Source organism: Phyllostomus hastatus, unplaced genomic scaffold (assembly GCF_019186645.2).
Source record: "Phyllostomus hastatus isolate PE091 unplaced genomic scaffold, TTU_PhHast_1.1 phas_contig_86, whole genome shotgun sequence".
NCBI classification, from domain to species: domain Eukaryota; kingdom Metazoa; phylum Chordata; class Mammalia; order Chiroptera; family Phyllostomidae; genus Phyllostomus; species Phyllostomus hastatus.
Window position 1 is genome coordinate 10,860,431 of NW_025333977.1, and position 11,345 is coordinate 10,871,775.

The 11,345-nt window shown below is 42.4% G+C and overlaps 1 long non-coding RNA gene across 1 annotated transcript in view; it reads right to left on the minus strand.

Annotated features, from left to right (window-relative positions):
- The window catches only part of LOC123827042, a 30,986-nt gene extending 24,624 nt beyond the window's left edge, over window positions 1-6,362 (minus strand). The window contains exon 1 of the long non-coding RNA XR_006787166.1: window positions 6,005-6,362. This is a non-coding gene — a long non-coding RNA (uncharacterized LOC123827042). The remainder of the gene's footprint in view (window positions 1-6,004) is intronic.
- Window positions 6,363-11,345: the final 4,983 nt, after the last annotated feature.

Here is an 11,345-nt window from a genome sequence, read left to right on the forward strand (position 1 = left end):
TGCCCGTGGTTTAATTGCACTGTTACTATAACTAGCGCATCTCATACGATGGTGTTTTTGTTTGGCCCCCTTTATTACTTATCTCTAAATCCCTCCTCTACAGTGCGTATTGATCTATAAGACCTCAGTTATATGGAATGAATGTGAAAAGATAACCTTGGTCAGTGAGTGAGATACTCAGGGAAGGTCTAAAATCAGAAAGGTCTAAATCAGAAATTTCAAACTGACAGCCAGCCCATCAACATGTCTTGTTTGGCTCCCAAACTGTTAAAGATTTGAACTAGCTATTCTCACGAAAATGCAGATTTCTGGCTTCTCTTGGAAAATGTGAACATCTGGGCAGCACTGAGCCAGAGATGCAAACCCACTGTTATCTTTGGATGGAGCATGTATAGCACAGTTCACCTTGGTCTCCTCTGTCTCACTTCATTTAAGTACTTCACTGGCACGTGCTTCTGTAAGCATTTCAATTTGCAACCCTGGTGCCAGATAGAATGCCTCCCACCCCCAGTCCATTTGCCCCTGTGGAACATCGAGGCCATTGCAGGAACCCTGAGTCTGGATGTCTATGCTTGTGGTTGGGGCACTAAATGAGCACTAGGTGTCCATGTGAAGCAGCCGAGCAGCATGTGGCAGCTCTCCAGAGGGACGCCCTGCAGTGCGGGTGCTCATGTCAACCCCTCGAGCAAAAATGTTCAAAGTGGCACCTGTGGAGCCTGCACGGAGTGAGGCGAACACCCGGACTGGTAGGGTCAGAGTCCACCCCACACACTCAGCCCAGTGTGCATGTGCTCATCTGGGAGACGTCTGTGTAGATGTTGTTAAATGATGGGCTCCGGTGGCTCTAGAAACATGCTAAAACCGTTGCCCCCAGGCCCGCTCTGTTCTCATCTTCAATACTGAACCTTCTTTTTAAATCAGTGTCTTTCACGTAACAGTGGCCCAATAACAGTGTCCTCAGTGAGTAGATGAAGAGACAAACTACGTGGGCTCCAGGGCAGAGACTGTCTTTCCCGTAAGTAACCTGTGTCTGAATGAGTGAAAAACCCTCTGCCAAGGCCTCCTCCCATCCTCGTGTTAGGGCCCTCTCCTGAATCTCACCCCTACTCCAGCGCTGGCATGGGCAAGGTTATTTCTTATTACGGTCAGGTGTTACCTCTTCCAGGGGTATCCGCCTCGAAAGGATTCTTTAAAGACAATACGAGAAATCTGCCCTCTGTTTGTAGGTATATCAAGCATCAGAAAGCTGGTGGAGTATATATTTGGGGAGGACATTTTCTCACTCTGAAATGAGGTCTTACAGAGCTGATTTTAAGATAAAAAGAAATGGCAAGTTCAAATTTTAAATTAACCATGGTTTGTATTTAAACATGAACCACCCTAGGATCACAGAACATGAGAGACGGAGTTGGGAGGAACTTTAGCAAGAAATCATCAGAGAGAGTCTGCCACGGCAGTCATGCGGTTGAAGTGCCACCTGTGCCGTGTTATTGTAAATATCAATTTGCTGAACAGCTGTACAATGTTAAGTATAGCAGGTTTCTTAAAACAGCTAGTGATTGAGAATTATCAACAGTAGATTTCCATAGAGGGAGTGTTTAATTGTTCTTTAGTGTCATATAAACCTGTTAGAAAGAAGGCATGCTTTGGGATAATAGCAGATCAACACCACATTAAAATTGATTAAGAGTATTTGTTTCCACTTTACTAGGCTTGGATTACACAAATTATTTGAGTGGGCTGAAAGGTCCTATCCAGAAAACAAGTTCAGAACCACAGAGCTAGAAAAAGTAAGAGGGAGTGATTGGACCCAACCCATAGTTTTCATTTCAAATAAAGGACACGATTTTCTCTCCAAATGTATCGGTAATCCACTAACACCATCAGAAGCTCAATTTCAAAGTCATCACCAAAACAATCAAGAATTCTTGTCTTTCCACAAATGATCTGTCTGGCTTTAGTTTCAATTACTTTCTTTTTGTTAAATTCAACCCCAAGAAAATAAAAAAGAAGTGAGTATTATTTCAGCTTTAAAAGTGTGCCAGGGCCCTGACTGCTGTGGCTCAGTAGACCTGGCATTGCCCTGAAAACTGAAAAGTTGCCAGTTCGATTCCCAGTCAGGGCATATGCCTGGGTTGTGGGCCAGGCCCCTGTTGGGGGCATGTGAGCCAATTGATGTTTCATAGATATTTCTCTCCCTTTCTTTCTCCCTCCCTTCCCCTCTCTCTAAAAATAAATAAATAAAATATTTTAAAATAAAATAAAATAAAATAAGTGTGCCAGGAACTTTACATACCTTAACCTTTTATTGGCTTGACCACAAACCTTGTGGATATTATATTCTCATATTTACAGCTAAGAAAAGGGAGGATAAAAGATTATACATTCATATTTTTAATGGAGACAGTTTTAATTCTGTTAGAATTTGGTAGAGTATAGTGATAAGAAACAAAACTTAATGATGTGTATAAAGACTTATTTTGACTGTTGCAACCTCATTTGCATTCAAGCATAGTTATCATACTCCTTAGAAGAAGCAGAAAAATAATTGAGTTGACTCTCTCCTCATTTTTTTGTTTAAAAAATATACATGGGGTGTCATGAGCATAGAAATTCAGCTCAAAGTAGCTAAGACAAAAAAGAGAACTGATTTGTTCCTGAGCCTGGCAAATCAAGGTTAAGTCTGATTTTAAGTATAGTGGGATGCAGGTGCTTCCATATTATCATCACCGCCCTTTGTTTTCATATTCTCGGCCTATAATCCTCAATCACTCAGCTTCATTCCCTCCTGCTGTAGAAGACCTTTCTCCATGTAACCAGCAAAATAGTTGCCAGCAGCCTCAATGTAATTTTCTTCAAGATTACCTACTCCCAGGAAAAATAACTATTCCCATCCTAATAATAATTCCAAGGAAGGCTTTCATTTTCCTCTTTCGGTCACATGTCCTCCTTTGCATGGATTACTTTCCTAAAAGAATCGTGTAATATACAGAAAAATGACACCCTCCCCAAAGATGTTCATGTTCTAATTTATGTAGCCTTTGAAAATGCTAATTTCATGGCAGCAGGGACTTTGCAGAAGCGATTATATTATCGAGTTTGAGATGGAGGGAGTATCCTGGATTACCCAGGTGGGCCCAGTGCAAGCACAAGGATCCTCAGAAGAGGGATGCAGGAAGAGCCAGAGTCTGAGAGAAGGTGATAGGATGAAAGAAACAGAGCTTGGATTGATGTGCTTTGAAGGTAGAAGGAGCCACAAGCCAAGGAACACAGGTGGTCTACAGAAGTGGAGAAAGCCAAGGAATCAAATTCTTCCCTAGAGTCTCCAGATGGAACCATGCCTATAGACACTGATATTGGACTTGGGCCTCTATTGTTGTCAGAGAATAAGTTTTTATTATTTTAAGTCACTAAGTGTGTAGTCCTTTGTTACAGCAGCATAGGAAACTAATGCAGGTTGGGTTTCCCGATTTGGCTCAGGTTAGGATACATGTTTTGATCTGTAGTCAAGGGGGGGCAAGAGTTTCCAAAGGGCAGTGAGAGCGGGAACACGTGGTTGATGGGATAGCAAAGGCCACGTGAGATCAGGCAGAATTTTCACCAAAGAAGGCTTACTATAGACAAAGGACAAACAGAAAACAACTCCATAAGCAGGAACAGCCAATATTTTCCTGCTCTAATGTCCAAAAAGACAGAGAATTATGAAGAATAAAGCACACATCTTAGAATCAGTAAGACCTAAGCTCAAATCCTTCACAAAGAGTTGACACTCTAATCGTGGTTTCCAACAGTGAAGTGAGTGAGCTGGTGCCTCATCCACTCTTCTGCAAAGAATGCCTAATGTCATAGACGAGGAAGCTGAACGCACCCACTGACGTGCTGGGAGCCTCACAGGGGACCCTGTGCAAGTGAAAATTTCCTTGACTATTATTTTGATTATTTAAAATTCAGGTTACTATTTGCTTTAATGCAAAACTAATATTTTGAAAGTCCTGTGAGTTAAATTATTTTCTGTTCTCAAATATTTGAGTTAATTGGCTGCTCCAGGAAGGTATACCAATTTTGCTGTAGCTTCAAACACTCTGTGACTTCAATGATTCACATGTGTAGCCCCATTGTGGGACTAGGGCCAAGTCCCTTCCAGACCTCCAGTTCTAAGACGGTCACCATGGATCTGCTGTAGGAGGAAGGCATTGCCAGCAACAGAGAGAACTTAACTGTGGTCAGGGAGCTGCTCCCATGTCCCTTTCAGAAGACATTTCAGAGCTTCACAAAGGGAGGACTGAAGTTTTAGTGGTTTTAAAACATACCGGCAATTTTTCTGGACAACTGTCCCATCAAGAGGTGGTTCTGTGTCCTCTTCCCTTGAAACAGAGTGAGGTTTGGTGACTGCCTTGACTAAGAGAATGACCCAGAAGGAAAACTATGGGACTCTGGAAACAGTGAACAAAGGCAGTACAGCTGCCACCCACCTGCTCCCTTTTGGGAGGTTTGACCTTCTTACCCAGCTGCCCTAGTGTGAGGAAGCCAAGCCAAGTGGAGGTATTCAGGATAACAGCCCCCACTAATATTACCGCCATAGCCACCATCAATTGTTGGACACATGGGTGAGAAAGGCTTTGTGATGACTCCAGTCACGGTCATTATCTAGTCTTCATCACTGCCTGATTGGAACAGCAGACAGACCTTGAGCAAGGCCAGCCTGAGTGAGTCCAGCCAGCTCACAGGAGAAATACTGATAATGTTATTATGGTTGTTTCAAACCACTAAGTTTATGCAGCAACCGATCATCCAAACAAGGGTAATGTCTGTAGAGAAAAGGATGGAATGTGTAGCTCAGGGAGCATAACCTTCACATGCCCAGGGCCCTAGAGTTCACCACTGCACCTCTGATTTCGCTTTCCATGTTGGATTATAACGTGTCCATTTACTTCTTCACTGTCCTGTCTGGAAGGTAGCAGATGCTTCATAAGCGCATAGAGGGAAGGGAGTGAGGGGACAAGGGAGGCTGGGAACCGAACTCAGAGGATGAGAGCAGTAGTCCTGGGACCCCAGTGACATCTTTCATGGGTTGAATTTGGTGAGCAGTTCCAAGTAGTCTAATGCTGCCTGAAGATGCAATGTCACCAACTCTGACCTACCAACCAAGTGACAATGTCACTTTATAGCTGACAATGCATTTCTCACACTTAAATACATGAAACAATGGGATCAACGGGGGCTATCTTCCAAAAGTAATAATTGTACTCTAGTCATTTATTTTACACATATTTATTGAATATCTGTTATATGGTAGGCACAAAGATAAGCAACCCACAATTTTATATTAAAGTAAACACAGGTGTGTTATAGAAAAGAATGCAAAGTTAACATGGATTAAAAAAAGATAAAGATCCCTCAGAGAATATTGACCCTTGCAGTGGCCTCATGCTATATCCCTAGAACCTCAGAGGTGGGCATAGGTGTCAACTTTCCTCAGCTGGCGGGAGTGCAGAATGTGAGGAACTCCCCTTTCAGGCACTGATAGAAAGGCTTCTGCCGGAATGTCTTCCTGTACTGTAAGTCAGAACGGGTAGCTCCTCCGAGTGTAACCTGCAGGCATGTCTTATTGGAACCACAGATTCATTTTTGGTTTTGTCTTTACAGCCTGAACTGGTGGCTGGTATTTAAAACTCAAGGGTGTCATTCATTAAGTTGGCTTTCCAGCTTCTCCTCAAATAAACTGGAAGAGCTAGCAACCTTGGGCCACCTCCTTACATGTCAACAGTCAGCTGGCTAGACAAGACCTGACCCCAGCGGCTCACCACTTCCTGTCCACACAAGCTTCTCTGGACCATGGAACCTGTCTGGGCCTGGGAAGTATCTGAACCTACATTGCACATTCCAACTTGAATCATCTGGGTCATTTTTTCAGTATTTAACACTGACTGATCCAAATTTCTAAAATTGTCTACAATTTTCAGGGTACTAATCTTAAGAAACAGATCCAGAAATTGGACCTTACCTGCCCAAGTTCCAAATCAGAGCATCCGAGAGCGGCAGGGACCCACTTTTCTGTCCGTGATCGTAGGGTTCTGAAGGCTGCCGCACAACCACGGGGCCCAGAGAGAGCCCCAAGATTTTTAATCCTCTCCAGGGAAGAAGCAGACTCAAAATGCGCACCTTCTCCAAACATAGCCCCAGGCAAATCAGGCAAACAGGAAATTGAAGGAGTTAAATAGGGTTATTTTAGAGCATGCACTCTCCTTATAGGACACAGGCTTTACAGTGTTGAGAAAGAAGTAGAGTGTTCCCGAAATGTCTTCTGATTCTGTCAAGAACAGGTGGGGATGGCCTCTCACCAGGAAACGGACAGCCAGGCAACTGAGTCCAAGTTCCCACAGTACTGTGCACGCGTGCGTGAACGTGTGCATGTGTGTGTCACGGTATTCACCTCAGGGGCAGTGAGTGTTCCCCATGAGTCACGGTTTTGTTTTCTGGACTCAGGAGCCTGTGGTCTGGCAAGAATCAAGGCCCAGGATTTTGCAACAGCTGTTTGTGTCACCTGGGAAGGCAACAAAGCAGACACTGGGGTCATTTTCATCAGCTTTTGAGCACAAGTTCTGCCAACCAAAAGGCCATGTTCCTCAGCTGGGAAAATAATATTTCCACCCGGGACCAGTGTGGAGTCTTAAATGCCAGGGTCGAAACTCTTAATTTATGCCATACAGCCATTGTTTAAATAGCCTCTAGTTCTAACATAACTAACTTCTAACTTCTAAGTTCTAACTTCCAGAGGGAACAACTGCAACATCTTTTCGAATGCTACCATAACTCTGGGGAGGCTCGTCAGCACATAGGATGGGGATAAAAGCTCATTCTACGTATTTAACTTACCATGAAATAACTTTCTCGTTGTTGCAGGAAGCAGCCACCTTGTCCTTCGTTCAGGAATTTAATATACAACCTTCTCTCTGCCAGGGCAACTATTACAGGTTCCTTCATATCACCTTGTAGCCCTGGTCTTTACAGACCTCATTTTTTCCCCACCCTGGAGGAAGTCTCTCTAACCCCTTGATCTTACATTTGCTTCTCCCTGAACCCTTTCCAGCCTTTCCATGGAGAGAGGCACAGTGTCCTTTGGACTGTGGCCACGGGAGAAATGCCAATTATGTGATGACCACAGGCACTGCCTGTTCCCTGCAAATAGCACACAACAATGACAGAGGGGTGCCACGGGGGACGACTGGCTTCCCTCTTGCTGTGGGAACCTGTTTTAACATATTTGGGATAATGAAACCAGCTGGTGTGCTTAGCAGATGTAACAGAAAACCTTACTGAAGACCTGAACCCTAATTAAGTCTTGGAAGACAGTTAAGGGTCTGAAAAGTCATAGCAGGTCTATCAATGCATTAATTGAGAACTCCTTAAAGCTCTCTCACCTCAGTGTCCTCAAAACAAGATGCTTATTTTGAAGACAGTCATATTAACAAGGAGAGGTTTTAAGGCAAAAGGTATTTACATGAATTGGAAGAGAAGAGAGTGGAATTTTTCATTTAGATTATCTTTTTAAAAATCTGCCTCATTTCCAGATCCAAAAGTAATATTGACAGAAAAGTTTAGATACAATTTATTGCAGCAAACTTGTTTGATTGTCACTTTGATATGCAATGATTTACTTTTAATAGTGACTCTTTGTCTCATCAGATCTGAGCTTCTTATCACAAAGTGATAACTCCTACACTTACGATTCTTCTACTATAATTTTTTCTCTGCTAAGGTAGCATTCTTAAGGCTTTTGGTCTTCAGTCCTGCATAAGATGCAAATAATGCTGAGAGGGAACATACCTTTTGTTATTATCAGTAGATATAACAGAGAAAAAACATTTGGAAGGATTGATTGTCAGTAGGAGATACAAATGGGATTCAGAAGAGGTCATGAAGAGGCAAAGAAACAGAGCAAGGAATAGAGTGTGTGTGTGTGTGTGTGTGTGTGTGTGTGTGTCTTAAACTTTGACACTTTTAAAAAGGAATTAAAAAAAAAAACCCTCCTCTCACTACTCGGCCCCCACTCCATCCCTTCACAGTTTTGCCACAAGTTAGCCTTACCACTAAGGTCCCTTGGAACTTGCCCTTGGAACTTGCCCACCAACCCAGCTTACCCTTAGTCAACTTGTAAACTAAGAAGAAGCCTCAAGAATAATATATTGGTTCCAGGAAACACCACCCCACTCAGATCAGACCACAGTTATCCATTTCCAGGACACTCTTGGGGGTCATTACTTGCAAGAAGGGAGTCATTGCACTCAGTCCTATGAGAAGCCAAGCATGCCTTCCTGGTGAAACAGCGTGCCAGCATGCCAACCGATTGGGATATTGCTCTGGAACAAAGGGGAACACACAGAGGCTATTCTGAGAATGCTATAAAGTCATGATTACCCCACAGACTGGCCCTGAAAATTTAACCAGTGTCTGTGTGAAATGCAGATGAAAAGCACTTTATTGATATCATTTTCCTTTTTATAATTACAACGGGTAATTCTCTTCTAATTGTCATGAGTTGACCCAACAAAGAGCAGAAGAAAAACATATTTGTGTTTGATTATAAGCATTGTTGTTTTCCTTAGGATAAGTGAATGGTGGGGTGAATACTGAAAAGCAACCAGAAGCCATAAACTAGACCATCTTCTGGGCTGAAGGAGGCAGGATGTCTGGAGCAACATCACAGTCATCTGCGAAACACCCATGCCCTTGGTCTACCACAGACGGTACTCTCCACATCGTAAACACAGACATGCTCTTTCCAAAAGAAGAGAGTCAACACCATTGTTTTAGTCACTCTAGTTTTCTTAAAAACATTAAGGTTCACCAGACATACAAATATGATGGTATTTTCAACTCTTTTTCTATTCTTTCCTATTTAAAAAGCGAGGTTTCTTTGTGTGAGAGTCCTCTGACTTTTATTTTTGAGGCAGTTTCTATAAATAAGCTAAAACAGTGCTCTGTGAATAATTTTCCTCTCAACTAAAACAGCTCATTCATTTCAGTTGATATTGGCAAGAAAACATCCACCTGTTTCATCTTGATTAGTTATTTCCATAAACTGAAAGAATGAAGAGTGCCTCAAAGATTCTTAATGTCCCAGAAGATCATTAAGTGAAAGAGAAAAATGTACAAAAAAGAATGCCATCTTGTGGCTGTGCCGCTAGAATGACAATAAAGCAAACTTTATTACCCTAGAAAGTAATGCTATGGTGTCCGCACAGGGGGCTGCACAGTGTAATAGGAGCCCCCGAGACACTGGTCCACAGTGGGAGGACTAGAGCCTGCTCCGACGTGAGTGCAGATGTCGTGTTGTCCTTGGAACCCAAAGAGAAGGACATTGTTCAGTCTGTTCCCTAGAACCAAGTATCCCTGGCAAGGTGAATTATTTCTATCAACGATTCTATCTAATTCACTTTGGGCAATGCCACTGGGTGTGATATTGATCGGTCTAGGAAGCCAAAAAGAGCTGATTAAGGGAAGGTGAAGGGAGCTCAGAGGTTTGACTTCAGCAGAACGCTGCTTGCCAGTGGTAGCCTAAAACAGACTTCTCAACACAAATTTAAATCTTGAAAATAAGAAGTTAGAAAACACCTGTTCAAGAATATGAATTGTTTTGAGCCAAGTTATGGAAGAAGAAAGCTCAGTCAACGTTTGTTATTTTAAAATCCTGACTAAGTGCCAAAAGAAGGGTTTCGATAAACTCATAGTTTGCAGATCCATTACTTATCATTAAGAAAAGCTGATGATATTTAGTAGACATTTTGTAGTTGATGCCTACAAGATTAATGATATTCTTCCACAAAAGAAAGACTTAGTTTTTAATGCTGCAAAAGGCCCAGAAAGTCATCTAGTTCAGTCTCTTAACAGAGGAAGAAAATAAGGCCAAGAGAGGCTGACTCAAATAAAACCACACAGGCAGCTAATGACTGAATTAAGTGCCAGGCCTGGGGTACCCAACTTTCTCCATATGCTACTTAAAAAACACACATACGGCCCTGGCTGGCATAGCTCAGTGGATTGAGCGCGGGCTGCGAACCAAAGTGTCACAGGTTTGGTTCCCAGCCGGGGAACATGCCTGGGTTTCAGGCCATGACTCCCAGCAACCACACATTGATGTTTCTCTCTCTCTCTATCTCCCTCCCTTCCCTCTCTAAAAATAAATAAATAAATAAAAATATTTTTAAAAAACACACATACATATACATAGCCATATATGTACATATGTAATGCATACCTTTTTCTAAAAGATTCAAAATGTATGCTACTATTTTAAAAATTCTGAGTAATCATTCAGTAAAAAAATCTGTTCAATTTTACTAAGCTCAGCTTTTCCCAAACACGCTCGGTCACGAAGCCTTCTTCGCCACGCAGCAACTATCAACATGCCATACTGCCAGATCACGCAAATGCTGTATCCAAACCTCATTTGAGCCTCTAATTATTCTATTTGGTCTACTGGTGCATTTTTTTTCAACCTAATTATTTCAAGCTAGAAATATGGGCAACAAATAAAAGTACATTCTTAAACAAAACCCCACACAGTTTCACTCACTCAACCAACTCATTAAAGTAACAATGAAACCCCGAGGTCACAGACACACAGATCTGCTGCGTAACCCGGAACCAATGGTGCCTTTGCATTTTTTTCCTTTTTTGACATTTTCAAACTGGTATGGCATTGGCCCACTTTTTCAAGGGCAGATAGCTACAGCACCCCACATATACCAACTTATTGGAAGAGAATTGGCCCCAGCATTTACTGCCAGACATTCTGGGCATAAACGAGAAAGGGAGTCCCACACACCAAAGCAGTGTCTGCGGGCCCTTCATGTATCATTAAGACTACATTTACCTTGAGCCATGAACTTTGACCTCTAAATTAAGTAAGAAAAGATGCAGCTTTATCCCTTACAGAGATTGATTAAAGTTTTATTCCATCTGAAAACCTAATCAGCGATTCCTATGGCATGGTCATTTTGTCTTCATGAAGTAGGAGGATTAGGCTGTCGGACGGCATGAAAATTCTTATATTCTGAAGTGTTTGTGAAGCTGGACCAAGAAAAACACAAACTTGGAGAGGCAACATTCCCATCTGCAGAAGGTGACAGAGTCCTCTGTCAGGTGGCCTCACGCTACTCACTGCATCCGTCATGGCAGAATAATTTCTAGTACTTGATACATGTGCCAGCCAGTATTAAGGAAGTGTCTGAGTTCCTGTGAGACGAACATATTTCACATACTCACAGATACACACACACACCACCCCCCAAACTCATAAACACTGAGGTCTTTGTGACATCCCCTTGGGTGTAAAATGGACC